This window comes from Malaya genurostris, chromosome 3, assembly GCF_030247185.1.
Source record: "Malaya genurostris strain Urasoe2022 chromosome 3, Malgen_1.1, whole genome shotgun sequence".
NCBI classification, from domain to species: domain Eukaryota; kingdom Metazoa; phylum Arthropoda; class Insecta; order Diptera; family Culicidae; genus Malaya; species Malaya genurostris.
The window spans coordinates 278447685-278465453 of NC_080572.1; the positions used below are offsets into that span (position 1 = coordinate 278447685).

At 36.5% G+C, this 17769-nt stretch overlaps 1 protein-coding gene across 10 annotated transcripts in view; it reads right to left on the reverse strand.

Annotated features, from left to right (window-relative positions):
* Positions 1 to 3739: 3739 nt before the first annotated feature.
* Positions 3740 to 17769, reverse strand: part of LOC131434424 (syntaxin-1A) — a 160184-nt gene continuing 146154 nt past the window's right edge. For all 10 annotated transcript variants that reach the window (XR_009230330.1, XR_009230322.1, XR_009230324.1 and 7 more), the window contains one exon: positions 3740 to 14069. The gene's annotated coding sequence lies outside the window, so the exon portion shown is untranslated. The remainder of the gene's footprint in view (positions 14070 to 17769) is intronic.

Below are 17769 nucleotides of genomic sequence, written 5' to 3' on the forward strand. Positions count from 1 at the left end.
CTTTGTCCCACCACGGGTTGGGAGGACGGATGTTAGTTTTCGCGCCGGGTACACGTTTCGTCTGAGCTTGAGTCGCGGTGTCGAGAATCAAGCCAGCCAAAAACGTGTACTCTTCCTCCGGAGGAAGTTCTTGTGTTGTTTCTAGATTCTCAGATATCAAATTTGCGTAGCATTTCCAATCAATGTTTCGTGTGAGGTCATACGAAACATTGATTGTTTCCGATGGTCTTAATCCGGTGGCGATTGAAATTACGATAGGCAGATGATCGCTACCGTGGGGATCAGGGATTACCTTCCACGTGCAACCCAACCGTAGCGAGAATAAGGTAATGATTGTAGCGCTTTAAATTTTTAATGTTTTAGTTGGAATAAATGAACTTTAATTTAGCTATTTCAACTAAGAAGATCTGCCCGGATAGAACTCATTAGCTTTCTATGAAATACTACACAGAGGTCTCTTTTTACGTGATTTCTTATGCGGTTTTTTACACAGCTTTTTTACGCGGATTTCCGAAGTTACGCAAATTTTCAGTTATCCGTTTTTTTTTTGTCTTAGAAATGCATGAAACAGATCTGCTGTTATCCCGAATTGTTTTTAAATCAACTCTCTGACAATCAGAAAATCTCGAAGTTTCATGCATTTCTAAGACAAACAAGTCCCAGAGTCAATTTTTTACTTTGAGAATACACCAGATCCGGACGTTTAATGTATTCCAAAGACATTTAGCAACAAAAAAACAGTTTTGCGGTTTCCCAGACGGATTTCCGAAGTTACGCGTTTTTTTTACGTGGTACGTATCACACGCGTAAAAAGAGACCTCAGTGTATGCCCTTTCGTTTCAGACCTTGTTTGAGACTAAGTTCGTGAAAATTGGTTCAGCCATCTTCAAGAAAAATGAGTGACATTATTTGTCACATAGACAGTTCGCCGAACCAGGGAGACTGTGTTGGCGGTTCAGGGCATAGGGCGCTGGCCTTGCAAGCCTGTTGTCGTATCTTCGAGTCCCGACCTGGAAGGATTCTTAGTGTCAATAGGATCGTAGTACTAGCCATGCAATGACTCTGTACGCTAAGAATCGGTTGCGAAGTATGTTGAAACATGAAGGCCAAATTTCACAAAAGGAATGTAATGCCAAGACTTTGCTTTGCAATTCGCCGAACTGAATCGAATGGTATATTGAACTTGACCTTCCGGGCGTCGGTTGAAAGGTCCGTATGAGAAAGGCAAAATTACGAAAAAATAAATAATTTGGGTTCTTGTCTTTGAAAACGCTGATTGTTTAACTTTTTATCGGGTTTCATGGTTTGTAGATAGAACTACATGTTTTTTTTTTTTGTTTCAATTATAGAGGCTTTAACATCTTAGGTCATTCGCCTCTTCGGACCAGAAAATCGTTCTGACCCTATGTGCGGAGTTGGGAATCGAACCCAGGCGGGCTGCGTGAAAGGCATCGACCAAACTACATGTTTCTTTTTTAGATAGACTTTTTTACTTAGCAGTGTAGTAAAAGCCAAGTGAAATTTTCCGCTTTTGAGTTATAATCAATTGAAATTTTCAAGTTGAAATTTGCTCGATAAATGCTAGACTTGAAGTTTTTAAAACAATTTACCCAAAAAATTTAAACAACTTATCCAATTTTTTTCCAGAAGTTACCAAGCAATGAATTAAAGAAAAAAAGACAGTTTTCCACAGGAGTCCAAAGGGTCACCCTGAGGACAAAGTGTAAAAATACGGGTCTAATTGGAGAACAATTGCATAAAACATTACGAATTTCTGAGAGGATTTTTTTCAATTTCGCGTAGTGATTTTAATTTTTAAGAAAATATGAGACGAAAAATGGTGGTTGGGTAATGGAACAGACATAACTGGAGGACGTAAATACGAATAAATCTGACATGCTTATTGGTTTTATTGTGCGAATTTCGCAACTTTTACTGATTCCCTTCCAGAATTGTAACGGTGCATCATAACTAAGGTACGACTTATTGACGACAATCAGAAAAAAGAACCAATTTGTGAAATTTATCCGTTATTCTTTTGAGTATTCTTTGCGACCATTTATTTATATACAGCAGAATCTAAATTCTGGACTGGTTTAAAATTCAATTGCAAAATTCCGGCTCGGAATTCTGATCAAGAACTAATTCAATTCTAGCTTTCTGAAACTGAGCTCATTTTCAGCGTCCAGATCCCGAACTCAATTCAAGTTCACTGAAGTCTTTTTTTATGCGAGTTTACGTACCGCATAAAAAACCGCATAACTCTGAAAATTCGCATAAAAAAACCGCAGAAGGGAAACCGCATAACTTTGAAAATTCGCATAAAAAACCGCATAAAAAAGACCTTAGTGTACTAAATTTGAATTCAAATAACGAGTTCTGAACTGAAATCAGCCTAAAAATTCAGGTGCAGAGTTCAGATCCAAAATTTTGTTTCACAATCCAGATCTCAAATTCATATGTTCAATTTTGTTCCGGAATCCTGAAGTTGAATTACTGAATCAGAATTTTAGATTCGAATTCCGAATAAAATTCAAGCAATAAATCCAGTTCCATAATCTAGTCAAGAAACCAGTTCCGAAAATCTAGTTCCAGAATTAGGACTCAGCTCCAGAGTCTCAGTTTTATATTTCGAACCAGTATTTTAGAACTAAATTTGAAAACATAAATTAAGTTCAGAATTCACATTGACCATAATTCAGGTTCTAAATTCAGTATTAGAATTCAGTTCCTGGATCCAAATGAGGTCTTACCGCACAGAAGGTCTGTGGTTATAGCTATTGGTGAAAGGTTCTCACCACGATGTCCAATCCCGTCTAACACACAAGAAGAATTGATCGTTTCTAGATCAAGGTTTACATTTTACACTCGTCCAGTTGAACATCGGGACTTATATGTGCATGACTACCTCAAAACCATCGACCGAGTAAAGCGTAAAGCGTGCATTGAGTTTAACAAAACTATTTTTTTTATATTTTAATGGTTATCTCACACTGTTGACACTTTATTTATAAATTGCTAATCATATTTTTGATGATCTGGAAAAAAATTATGTTGTTGCGTTAAGTAAAACAAGAGATATTCACGATTAAGTTCTACCAATTCTTGGACAGGAGAAATTTTGAACAGGCGCCTTATTGTGAGGTAAAACGTATTCACGTCAAAAATATGTAAATATATGCTGCAAAGATTTTCGATACTTCTCAATGTGCATTGCATTATCGTCCATTCGGGTGTTACGTCCGCACTGAGCTGTGGCCTCAATGTATGAAATATTTGCTTTTATCGTAGACCTGTTTGTTTCTTTACTGGGCCGACCTAGCCGCAAGCTCACCTGAACGTTCGATCCAAAGTGTGTTACGATTCGCTCGTAAACATTTGCGTCATCGCCGGGGGTAAATCGTTTGGATAGAAGACAGATAGGAAGGAATTGGAGCACTCGTCCAAATGGGCAAGCAGGCAGGCAGGCAGCCAGCCGTTCATTTAGGGTAATGCCAATAATTGGCATAATGGAGAACTTCTTTCTAGTTTTTTGTGCTACCAAAACGAAAACCCAAAAAAAAACTTTTTATTTTCATCGTTAATATTTTCATCTTTATTGCAACGATTTTGTTTTTCTCTGGTTCTGTGGAATTTCATTACACACTATAATAGCATTTTTTTTGTTTGAAGTAGATTACAGCTGATTACTTTTCTTCATTATGTTTTCCATTTTGCTGGTTTCTTGAGTGCGTGTGTGTGTATAGGTGAATTTTTCGTTTTTTTTCTATTATTTTCAAAACTCAAGTCGTTCTATTGCTATGTTTACCGAAGAGAATGCATCATTCTCGTTTGATTTCAACTTTATGACTGTCACTGGAATAGTTAATGTTTCTGAGATTTCTGTGTCTCTAAGAGAATCTCTATCCCGAACCGAGAAGAAAGTTTCGTTTTATATGCTGTTGCTGCTCTGGTTGTTCTGTTGCAGTTTCTAATTGTTTTTTTTATTTTCTTTGGATTTAAGTAGATGTTTCATTTTGCGAAAATTGACAAGTTTTACACACGGTTACTCTCACTTTGATTTCATTTGTTTCTTCTGCTTTAATCTGTTTAATTCGTTTTGTAAGATGCTCTTTTGAAAAGAGTGCTCTTCTAGGGGAACGCAACTAAGAATTTCCTGGGGTGGTTGAGCCTAGACAGTGGAAGAAAAAGGAAATTGTCTCCAGTTTTTTTTTTTGTTTTTGGGTTTTGGTGGGGTCGCTCGAAGATGGCGATGTATTTTTCTGTTTTGTTTTCAGTGTAGTGTTCATGTTACCTTGGAGACCTGAAGAGGTTGCTACCAGGACAGAAGAGATTGAGAGACAGAAAAAATCTGCGATTTGTGTCGTGTCCTACGAGTGCGGTATAGTTGCCAAAGTCTTTCCGTTTTCTGGTTGTTTCATGTATCCGATTAAACTTTCAGAAAAACAGAGAGAAGAGTTGAATATTATAATTTTTCCTAAATCACTGCTTGTTTGGCTAGCGTGTCATTTTTATTGTGTGTATGTGTTTTTTTTTGTTAATGCAAAAGGCGAAAAATTGTTAGCTATTTTAACTTTTGTTTATTTTTTTAGTTTTCTTTTTTATATAATTTTGAAAGCCATCACTTGATTTCACTTTAATCTTATTAACTTGTTTCCTTTTATTAAATAACATGAAAACCAATTTTCAATTGTCCATTTTTTCTTCTTGATTTCTTCGTTAGTCACTATTTTGTTTCCATTGTTATAGGTTATTGTTAATACATCATCTCTTTGCTATTAGTGTTCGTGTTTGTGTCTGCTTGTTGCTGAATATCTTTCAGGTTTACTGTGTTCTTTGTTATGTAGGGTTTTTTTTCTATTGTGTGTACAATTGTCTTTGCGTGAATATCATTTTTCTCTTTTTTGTTTCGGTTTGTTTGTGTGTGGTGGTACGTGTGTTCTGTGTCGTCAATCGAGGAAAGGAAGTTTCCCTCGCGATGTAAAGAGATGCATGATTTTCCTACGATTTGTTCAACACTATTTTGAGAGAGATTCTTCATTAACTTGTCAGTAACTTCAAAATGGACTTACGATTAAATGTAACAATATACACGATCCTTCTCTAAACATTTGTTTATTTCTTATACTCCTGTCAAATGCTTCCCCGTTTCCTGCCAATAGCGTCGCCTTCGATTTTTTTTTTATAATATTCTTTTGTTATTAACATCAAGATTTCAAGAAAAAATAAATTCCTTATCTAATACAAGAGAAAGGGTTAGGAGGAAAATTAAAATTAACACGTGTCGATTTTTGTTTTATTCTTAATATCTCACAATGATGATGCTGCTGCTGCTGTGGCGGCGGCGGCGTCGGCGCTTATATAGATTTCGCTACGTTTGTTCGGTTTTTTCCTCTTTTCCCTGGGATATTGTTAAATCTGGGAGCACTGCTGGGCCGGTGCAATATTCGATTGAAAACTAAACCAAGATACGATTGTTTTTTTTTGTCGAAATGTACATAGGGCAAGTCCGATTCCATTGCTTTCCTTGTGTTTGTGAACGCATTACCGCTCTCCTCGGTCACAGCATACTTTGATTCCAAGCTCGCAGCGTGGACTCCCAAAATCAACGCCCCCAGATTTTTCTTTTTATTGCCCTTCTTAGACCATTCAAATAGCTATTGTAATTTAAATACTTTTGTTATTATAATGCTTACTTCCTATTAACCGATATAGAGAAATATAGAGAAAAAATATTCACTGTACAACAGAGCGCCTTTTTTTATGTAGTATTTGTCTTTTTCCTAAACGTTGTGATATTGTTTTGTTTTGTTTTGTTTGTGTGTGTGAGTTTCTTTACGGAATTTCTTTTTTTTTTTGTATTTTTCGCTGTCCACTGGAGGAAGTAGTTTGAATTTCTTCTCTTTCTTTTCGAATGTTGCTCTAATTTATTAGCAATTTGTAGAATTCCTACAGGTAAGATGTCTAACGTTCTGGTTAGTATGCTTTTATATGATGTTCTTAACTGTTTCTCACCATTCGTTACATTTTTTTCTTTGAGATAAATATAAATTAATAGGCTAATTGTTGCTGTTTAAACTGCTCAGATGTTGCCAAAGAACATTACAGCTATAGACTTAGTTTTTTTTTTGAATGAAAACGTTCTCATATTTTGCCTCAATCAATCAGTAATGCCAAAAATGCGGTACTAAGGTAAGTCAATATATATTAAAAAGTTTTGATTACTCTATGCAGATTTACTTGCATGTTTTTCTCTCTTTAGTTTTCTCAAATACAGCTCAGTATCAACTAATTATTGGCTTAATTAAATTTACCTCAATTTACACTGTTCGTTTAATAAGTTTTTTTTTTAAGTTAAACGAAATCAGTCGAAAATAATACACACATACACGATGCAACGAAAATTAAACTTTTACTTCTCACTAGTAGAAACAACATCGGTTCTAAAAACAATTGACTCAACAGTTCACTGTTGTTTGGTTACTGATTTTCATTTTTTTTTTCTATATCCTACTAGTAAGAAAATACGCATAACCGAATCAGAAGGCATCGTTTCACAACATAACCTAGCATGAAACGAAATGTCAAACGAAACAAAAATGAAATGTCAACTTTCGCGTTGATTGTTTACTTCGTTTACATTTGTTTCCTACTAATGGAGAATCTTACCACGAATTGTAAAATATATATTTTTTTCCTTTCTTACGTTCGTAAGGTTAATTTCAGGGCAGTACAGTACGATACATTTGATCGTGATGTTTCGCGCCGAAACAATGTGTGTGTTTGTGTGTTTTGTTTATGTATGTACAAGACTGGAAGAGCTAAATTATTCATTGTCAGATTTTCATTCGATATGGTCATGTTTGGTGATCCAATCGTTATTGAATTGGGTTACGGAAAAAATTTACATGAACTGTCCATAGTCCGAATAAAAATGAATTCCAAGCGTGTCCGAAAAATGAACAGATTCACTGAGTAAGGTTTTTTCGTGTATCGAAACGTCATAATCCGAAATTGGAAAGGCTTGATCCTTTGCACACAAAAAATGATCGAACAGAATATGAAATCCCCAAATTTGACCATTTTGCATAAAAATCAGTAGGTTAGCTATTTCAGTACTGTATGGATATCTAGGTATAGCTGTGAACACATGTCAATGAATCATTCTCCCAGTGTTCCGGGAAAATTTACTCTTTTGCAGTCACGAAACGGAAGTAGCGAAAATTGAGAAAAGCTTGATTGCGTTGTTTTATTTCTTTCTAAAAATCGACAGCACAGAGCAATAGTTTGCAGGTGCGTTGGCAAAGTTTTCCTCCCACATCGAAATGGCCTTATGTATTTCGTTCAGTTTCAAGAGGAATAAGCAGTTTCACTGCTTTGAAAACTAGAACTTACTAAACGATTGATTCGCTAAAGGCTTACGGGAACATTATTTCAAAATAAAACGTATGTCTTATCTAAGCAAATTGTTAATGATCAAACAAAACATCGACTTGTTTTAATGAGTTGCATGAAAATGGTGAATCATAAATAGTTTAAAGATAGGAGAAAATTGCTCCAATGGCTACAGAGCATTGAAGAAAACTTTCCTGCAGTATGCCAATGCTCCTGAACTCTTTCAAATGCTGCCTCCTTGAAACATTGTCCCAAGTCAATAATGGTTTTATTTTGATTGTTCTACCCAGCTCAAGAAGACTAGAGATTCACGTGTCGTGAATTTGAATTTCTATTGAATTTTTCTACCGAATACTCAAACTGTGCGTAGCCGAACGATGTAAACATATTTTAAAGGAGATGACTATGTTTGCAAGATACGGAAACCTACTGTTAAGAAAAGGTAATCTCGTGTTGTCCTCAAATTCAAATTGTATCAATATCATTCCAGTTTACGAAACCTCGAAGCGATAGCAAATTAAAGACTGACTAAAAGTACATCGGTACGCCCCTAGCGTCTCGACAGCACGCGGACGCGTTGAGAATCGAAAATGTTAGACAATAGTTTGATTTCACTCCTATTGAAGAATCCAATCAGCGTGTTCACTACGAGATAGCGCTATGGTGATTCTTTTGACATATCTCGGTTGATTTTCCAGAAGGGCGTTACAGCAAGTGACAGTTTCTCTTTGTTTACTTTCTCTTCTATTAATTACCAAGCGGTTTACACGTTTATCACTTAACTCTCTGCATAGAATGATGCTCGAAACGTTCGACTTCCAAACAGAACTGTGAAATCCAAGAAAATCTTTGTAGATCACATCACAATAATCGAAAGAGAGAGTGAACAAAGAGAAACTGTCACTTGCTGTTACGGCCTTCTGGAAAATCAACCGAGATATCTCTTGTGTTTGAGAAATTTTTTGGACGAATTTTTCAATTTACTTGATTTTCAACGAATGAATGTGGTAAAAGCTTACATATGTGGATTAAAAAAATGGTTTTTCAAGTGTTGTCGTCCTACATAAGGTAAGACTATCTTACACACTTGAAAATATCGGATGAAATTTGAAGTTTTCAGTTCATATACAGTATACATGTGTAAACTGTATATGATCTGAACTGAGCGATGATGAATTCCCACCACCGCCTATTCACAATGCAATTGCCAAAATCTATAGCTGCTAGAACATTATTTAAATTGTATTCCGATGCGAGAATAACCAATTTCCTCTTATTCTAGAAGACCATTCTGACTAGAAGAATGTTGTCGCCTTCTTCCATTAACCAGCAACCAGCAGAATCAACGATGGAACTAATGGAAAGGAACTCCATCAATCATAATCGGCAGCCAGGATGCGCTTTAAAATCTCTCTCTAATTACACAAACATCGTAGTTTTTCATTTGTATTCGCGCACTTAATTTGGGAGAGATTGTTTCCCTCTGAGTTCAATATAGTAACTTCTGCGGCGAAACTTTACATCAGACATAGATTAACACAGGTTTCAATATCTGTTTGTTCTAGTTGAGTACCCACGAATCACGAATTGCAAATCGAACTTGCTTGTAATTGCTGTCTTTTAACCATGTTCAATCAAATAACACGCCGGTTAAATATATTTCATCGTATGTCCAAGCCGAGAATTACTTGTAATTATAATCGAATTTCTGAGCTGGTAAAATAAAAATCTAATTGTTAGATTATAGAATATGCTTTATATGTGTGTATTTTGAAGATTCTATGCCCATCATCACAATACACAACTGAAAAACACAAGAATTCAAAATATGAGTTGTTTGTGGTTGACATCAAGTTTCGTAGCTCACGATACACTTCCAACTAAACTTCAATCAAAGCAATCAATTTCACGTACCGCCAAGTAGTGAATATAGAAAGTACCGGAAATACTCAACAATGATTCAGATATTTTTCAAAACTGCTTCGTCACAGTCAGGTTTTTGTTATTTGTCTTTGGTATTTCTAAATCCATCCATTAAAACTGAGTATATCAGTACGGTTTTTCTATAATTATGGATCATAACACAGAAAGTCACGTCATTATTAAAGATCGAATTTTTCACCCAATTTTTATATTATAGTACTCGACTCATGAGAAAAATAGCAAAAACCTGGAATTTATCAAATTTCCAATCAAAATCTAAAAACTATCACCATTACATAATTCAAAGCTCGCCACTTGAGCAGCGCAGCGATCGTATAAAAGTTGACTGGTTCTTCGAAAGGAGAACAACTAATGCAAGATTGATCAAAGCAGTCGACTGCGTTCAGAAAAAACGTCAAAGTAGTCCGGTTTCAAGCTGGCTGAATTGCAGAAGATGTCGAAAACAGCAGTTTGTCGAGTGCTTAAAGCCTACAAGAAAACCTTGAGCGTGGTAAAAAATCAGCAGACCCAGGAAAAAACTGGGATTTAGCCAGCTGGCACGACTTCAAGGTGATTCTGGAGTGGAATACTCCCTACAAAATTCCATAATTTCGACCAATCGAAATAATACTGTGCAATTTCGATGCTGCGACTCCAACGAAGCGCCGGGACAGTCAAAAACATCCAGCAAATGAGGGCAAATGGAAATTAAGCATTTTATACTTGATTAGACTCCTGAGAAAAAAAAATTGCACAGTCCGTTTCCCGCAGTATATCCCGTGCAAATAAGCCCAATATAAAATAATCAGTGATGTATGCAGATTTATCTCTGAATTTGCAGATTTTTGATAAACGCTGCAGAAATTTGTGGATTTTACTTATTATCAAATGGTAATTGGACATTTTTGAAATTTACATTTTTAGAGCACTTGACTTTCATTTTTGCTGTTTTGCTTTCAATTGTTACTGCAACAGTTTGATTGCACAAACCTTTCAAAATCTGCTTAAAAATTTAACCTGACATCCCTGATATGAACGGCATGTGGCATTTGCACGAATATTAGTGTGTGAGCTCAAAATTTTTCGCGCTGAAGTCTAAAAATTCATAACATTGACAATAAAATGCGCTGATTTCGTGTCCATTTTCACGGTGTGGGCGCGGATGGGCTCCATCAAGAGGAAGATTCGAGATTTTGTTCGAATTGGAGCAATACTGTAACTTTGAAATTTTATTTTATTTTCAAATCGTTTATTTATACCCGGCTTTAACCTACTTGTGGACTTTTGTCGGATAAGTTTTAATGAAAGTACTGAAAAACAACCATTATTGGACTTTTTAAACTCATTACCAAAACGAATTACAGGGTTTTTTGTGCGTAATAATTTACTTTTAGTCAGCCTTTTGTTGCTTTCAATCACTATGTGCAGCATTCTCATGAAGTTAAATTCCAGTTGAAAGTCAGGTTCTAGTTCAATCTGAGCTGATCGCTGAATCTAGGTTCGAATCTGACTACATCCGTTTGGGCCGTTTTTATTCGAAAAAAAAACCTGAAACAAATCCAGGTTAATTACTTCAAACAACCAAACTAAATTAAGTTTGTGCTAAGCATTGGTTTTGCGAGCATACTCGATACATAAGAATCAGGTCGAAGTCAATCCGATGACCAGTTCAATGGCGCTGAACAAATGCTGTTGGGTTGAGAATTTTATTAGGTTCTGCATCAAACGAACACGACTAACGATTGGAAAATGCTATATTCCATATTACAAGCCACATTCAAACAGCTCAAGTTTCACACAACAATCAGTGTGCCATGATTTCTTGTATTTTTTTTACTAGATTGACAGCAAAATGCTTTGCTTCATGGTGAAGCCAAGTTCCTGCTAGGCCGCCATGTTTTCGTGACCATCATCTTTTCCGCAAAGACGAAAACAACGAAGAAGTGTATAAGTTCGTTGTTGTTAAATATCTGTGATATTTAGCTGTGAAAGTTGATTTTTCATGTTTGATTATAAATGTGATATCGTTATGAAACGTGCGCTGCCAAATTGTAATACTGACTTTCACAATCAATGAAGTGTTGTATTTTACTTCATTTTGTTTACTTTGCTCTCACTGACTTGCTAGCTTTGACGGCCCCGAAGGACTGAGATGTTGGTTATGATAGCACTAGCTGGAGCGCCTTATTGTTGCCACCGGGCTGGGTGAAGCACAGTTCCAGTAAATCAGAGTGACAGCCGTTCGTTTGGAATGACAGCTTCGTTCCAAACGAGCAAGCAAACTGTCAAAATTATGTAAAACTTATGAAACTGTCAACAGTTCGACACTCTATGGTGAACATTTTGATTTCGTACGGTGCAATTTTCAACGAATTAGCACGTCGTTTCGTGTTAGTGCGACAAAAATACGAGTATTTCGGAAGAACTAATGTTTACCCGTACGGTGGTGACTCAGTGTTGCGACACAGTGGGCGAACAATGGTAGTCCAGTGAAAAGCATGTCCCTTGAACTATAGACGAGCTGATAATATTGCATAAGTTACTGTGCCATCAATCGGTGTCATCTTACACTCTTACCAGCTGCTATCTAATTTTGGGTCAAAACCTACCCAAAATCAACTAAAGTGCATCTGCCCAATTTTGGGTAACGAGTGATGACCTCAAAAGTTAGGTAAATGTAAGTTTAGTACCAGTGTTATGTCATAACAAAGCACGCTACCCATTTTTCCCGATGAACTCAAAGTTTGAGTAGATATCGACCTAAGTTTGGGTAGCTTATAGAAGAGCTCGACAATAAGCGATTTCTTCTCAAAAAAAAAGAAACTGGAAGAAGAAGAGATCTGTTCGAAGATTTTTTCAAATATTTCACAAGCAAGAGTTTTATCCGCGCTATGGTGGCCCGCTGTTTTTGACAGTGCAAGTCTATGTCCAGTGAATGTAAAGCCCATTGGACTATACGCAAAAAACTAACTGTTAATGCAGTTCCGAAGCAGGGCCATCAATTGGCTATACCTTAAGTGAGGTAACACCAGCGAGAAAGAAAAAGTAGTTATCAAAAATGTTGCATGTTACGTTCTAGGGTTTTACCCGACGACACAACAAAAAAATTTCCAGATGCAGCTGAAAACACGAAGTTCAGTCAGCTCAATTTGAGAGGTTATTATGTCGTGATCGTGCAAATCCTAATTACCCAATAATATTGCAATCTCGTGGATGCAAAAATCAAACAGATTATGCTCCATCCAGAGCAATACATTACATACTTTTCTACGCGTTTGGATGCTTAAAATAATCAAGAGACGACAACGTTGTCTGTGAAACGTTAAAAATGGTACCAAACTCGATTCTTCACCGATGCAAAAAATAAACTAAAATGGATCGACAAAAAACAAACAAACCTAGGACTGAATTTCGCGCAGTAAACGAGCAAACTCTTTTTCTCGCGAAAACCACACCAGTGTCAAGTATTGTTCTCATCTTGATATTCTACCCTAGACAGAAGCAGAGGTCGGTGCCCCCCGCGCAAAACGATTTACACTTGTTCGATTTTTTGTTTTGTTTCGTTATTCATTTTGTTCTTCCCTATACGTGTAGGAGCTATAAATATGACACTCTGTTAAGACTGGTTTTTTTACGAATAGTAGTAATAATATATCTATAGGCTTTTTTGTATATTTATCTCATTTTCCCTCAAATTAATGTTAGAGATTATTTCATTAAATATTATCACACATTTTCTTGAACGTTTTTATTTTTTTCTTTTTTCTCGGTATTCTTGCCTTGATTTCTGTTTGCCGTTATTGTTGTTACCGTTATGCATGTTAAAGATTTAGCTTCTTACTGCATCAATTAGGTTAAACGCGCGTGTTTGTGTGTATGTGTGTGTGTGTTTGTTTTTTTTATTTCAAGCCTCCAAGATTCATATCCCGTTCTTTATGTTCAACGGTGGAACGAAAATGGGGACAACCCTATCCTCGTAGTTTATTGCTAGAATTTTTCTAACAAAACATGTCACCTAAAATGAGTTCGAACTTACAAGCGGCAAACTGTCACGCTTAATATTTTGATTAAATATCTTAGAATTCTTAGCTACAGCTTTTCTATACAAACATTAGCTTCTCTAGCATTCGGTTGCTGCACTGCACACTGCATTTTCATTTCATTTTTTTTTTTGTTCTCTGGCTTTGCCTGAAAGATGCGCAAATAACAAAAGCCATTTCTTTCGTCTTCTTTTTTTCCTTTTGTTTTGCTTTCATAAATAGATAAATTGTTGGCTAAAAGCATATTTACACTAAGTGAACCTAGACTGGTGTTATAAATGCGTAACCACTAGCGATTCGACTAGAATGAATCAACGAACTCAACGAAAGAACCTATAACAGTGCACCCGCGCGTGCCTCTTGTCAAAGGGCGAGGACCAAACTATCTAAACTGACAAACTTAATAAATAATCAACAAGCGCTTGTTTTCGAGGGTAGATATTTTCGTCTCTGCATTCGTACTGTTCCGAATATATCAGCTTAAATGGTAAGGTTGTTATTGATGAATGTCAAACTTCTGTGATCTATTTAGAGCGGATGGCGTCGATCGATCGTCAAACGCTCCTTCTTTCTGCCGTCGTTGATTATGTGTCCTGATGTGTGGTGCAGCGGTAACTGAGTTGTTTCACATGTCATAATAACCGTTAGTCGGTTAGCATACAGTCGATCATTGTCCTAAACAAACTTGTTGGCAATCGTGAAGAGTAGTATCTGCAAGTGAGAAGGATTACGTTAGTGTTCTTCCCAATGGGTTAACCCATATGCATTTACGATGATAGATGAACAGATGAATAGATGAACCAACTGAAAGCAAGAATGAGTACATACCTGAACGAAAAAAGAAACGGAAACAAAAAAATCCCTGTTCGTAAACTTAGCCAGTTCTACCATTTAATACTACTCGGAATCTTTCGCCAGATAACTTCAAATGCAATTCATTCAGTCCATTATGCGAAGACCATACGCCAAATCATTTTAGGATTGAACAAATACTGTGCACAATTATTGTAATGTTAATTCAACTACACTGAGTGATTTATGAAATTAACCTAGCAGTCCCTAAAACAATGACAGTGAGTAGTTCTAATGATTTCTTTTTTTGGAATCCTGGACAACAGTTTTTTACAATACATTTTCATCTAAAGTAACGTTCTTGATTTTACTCATACTAACTATAATTATTTCTAGAAACCAGATTACCAATGCAAACAATACAATCACCCTCATTCTTGTTTATGTCCATATAGACCATACGACAAACGGATACTTTTGAACGATCACTCCAATTCCTGTGAATAACCATATGCGAAACGCTAGAATGTATGTTAGTTTAGTTTCGAACGATACGTGTATTCGAATATCATTCGTACGAACGAAAAGTCTCTTTCTCGTTTATAGACGAATATAAGAAATGCCGTGATTTGAATTCTAATACTTTGGAATATGTCTCAATGCATACCTTGAATTCGAAAATTATACATTCACACTTCCTGGCGATAACTGTAAACTCAAATGGAAACCGACACCTTATATTTATTGTACCGGTCGAAATAATTTTCTGTCATCGAGCTGATGTTCATACCTATTCATTCGAACTTGTTCGCTGTCAGCAGCTGAGACAGAGAAACAGATGGATTCATTGGCGCTTGAAACGAAGCAAGCGAAACTTCAAATGACTAAGCATGCTTTTTCAATTGTTGATAAGTCTAGTGGATCTCATTTGATTATGACCACAAAAGTCAATTGAATGAATACACTGATAGTGAAAGGCCAGAAATTTCCTTTTCATCTAAATAATTTCATTCGGAAATGAAATTTTACTGCACTGTCCATAAAGACTGTCCCAGAAAGTATGGACGAACTTTGATCTCACTGTAAATAATTCAAAAGTGTTAGATACTCGAATTTCGTTCGATATACTGATAATATTAGACTACAACAACAGAATATTATTCTCAACATTTGCTTCTTAGCCATTGTAGACTAGCTGGCGCACCTTCTTGCAAACGTTCCTCATTAAATTCCGTACAGACTTCTTGGGACAAGTTTTGACACTTTTTTCCGATCTTTTTCGAACTGTTGAATGGTTTCGGCTGCCGAGACATGTTTCCTAAGATGTGCCTTCGTTAATGCCCAAAATTCCTCAATTGGTCGAAGTGGGCAATTTGGTGGATTCATGTCTTTTGGGATGAAAGTGACATTTCTGGTAGTATACCATTCTACCTTTGATTTCGAGCAGTGGCAAGAGTCAAATTCTGGCCAGAAGACAACAGGATCCTTGTGGCTTCGAATCATGGGTAGAAATCGTTTTTGTAAACATTCCTTGATGTATATTTCGCTGTACATTGAAGCAGTGGTGATGAAGGGTTTCAAAATCTTACCGCAGCAACAAATTGCTTACCAGACCATAGCTTTCTTACCAAAGTTTTCGACTTCAATCAATGTCTCGGACTGGTTTAACACTTGCCCTTCTCGCACCGTATAATATTGTGGTCCCGGCAAGGATTTGAAATCGAGTTTCACGTAACAGATCGGCTGAAAAGTTCGTATCGTTTCTATGAGAGGGCGCCGCTAGAATTAAATCCATACCATTTTCAGTTAGTACCAACCTTCAAAAGATACGTGTACAAATTTGACAGCTTTTTGATTATTAGTTTGTGAGATGTTGCATTTTGAGTGAAGCTACTTTTGTTATTGTGAAAAAAATGGAAAAAAAGGAATTTCGTGTGTTGATGAAACACTACTTTTTGATGAAAAAAAGTACCGCCGATACCAAAAAATGGCTTGATGAGTGTTATCCAGACTCTGCACCGGGCGAAGCAACAATTCGTAAGTGGTTTGCAAAATTTCGTACTGGTCATATGAGCACCGAAGACGATGAACGCAGTGGACGTCCAAAAGAGGCTGTTACCGATGAAAACGTGAAAAAAATCCACAAAATGATTTTCAATGGCCGTAAAGTGAAGTTGATCGAGATAGCTGACACCCTAAAGATATCAAAGGAACGTGTTGGACATATTATTCACGAATATTTGGATATGAGAAAGCTTTGTGCAAAATGGGTGCCGCGTCAGCTCACAATCGATCAAAAACAACAACGAAAAACCATGCTGAAATTGAACGAATTGGGCTTCGAATTGCTCCCTCATCCACCGTATTCTCCAGATTTGGCCCCCAGTGACTTTTTCCTGTTCTCAGACCTAAAGAGAATGCTCGCTTGTAAAAAATTTAGAAGCAATGAAGAGGTAATCGCTGAAACTGAGGCCTATTTTGAGGCAAAGGACAAATCGTACTACAAAAATGGTATCGAAAAGTTGGAAGATCGCTATAATCGATGTATCGCCTCTGATGGCAATTATGTTGAATAATAAAAACGAATTTTGGCAAAAAAATGTGTGTTTCTATTAAACGATACGAACTTTTCAGCCGAACTGTTAGGTTTCGTCGTCCATGATTATGCAGTTCAAATTTCCAGTAAGAATCGTATTGTACAGCTTTCGAACCCTCGGCCTGATCGATGCTTCTTGTTTCGGACTACGTTTTGTTTGTTTCTGCTACTTATAGGTTCGAAAATTCAAACGTTTTTTAGCATGAAGAACATTTGACTTCGAAGTGCCCACTTTTTTGACCACATTCCGAACTGAAACCTCCTTCTTTTGCTCGAACGCCTTCAGTATACGTTTATCCAACTGAGGGTTAGCTGGATTTTTTTTTCGACTCGTTTTCGGTTTATCCTCAAAGCTTTTTCACTTACTCTTTCCATTTTTGCTATCTTTCTCAGTGACATTCCGCGTTCTATGCACCATTTGTACACAATTTTTCGACGTTGTTCTGCTGAAAGTCCACGCATTTCGAAACAAACTAATGAAAACGAATAAACAACTGCACAAGTGGTTAGAGAAGAGTGTAAACAACAGGACGCAGTCATAAAAATTGACAGATTCTGAACCATTGCGAAATGGCAGCGGTTTTTGGTTGCGTCCATACTTTCTGGAACAGTCTTTATATGGCGCAGAGCTGGGAATTTGAAATGAAAAGTTGGGGTTATAACAAAGTGCAAACCAATTAAATTAAATTTAGAACAATCTCATCGACTAGAGCATTTTTGTCAAATTCAACACACAGAATGTCGGTAATAGTGCAAACACTTCATGAGCCAGTCTGTATGAATACGACACAGTTATCGCAATTCGATAAAGTAAACTAAAATTTACTCTCACTTACACAGAGTTACAATAACAATGACTTAATGTATAATATTTCCCACTAAAATGAAATAAAAAAATAAAAATTGAATTCGAAAAATCACGACTACTGCGATCGTTTTTCCTCCACCAGAGTACGCGCTTAAGTTTGGTTTCATTTTTCTTCTCCTCTAATGCTACTTTTATTTATTCAAATTTTGAATTAA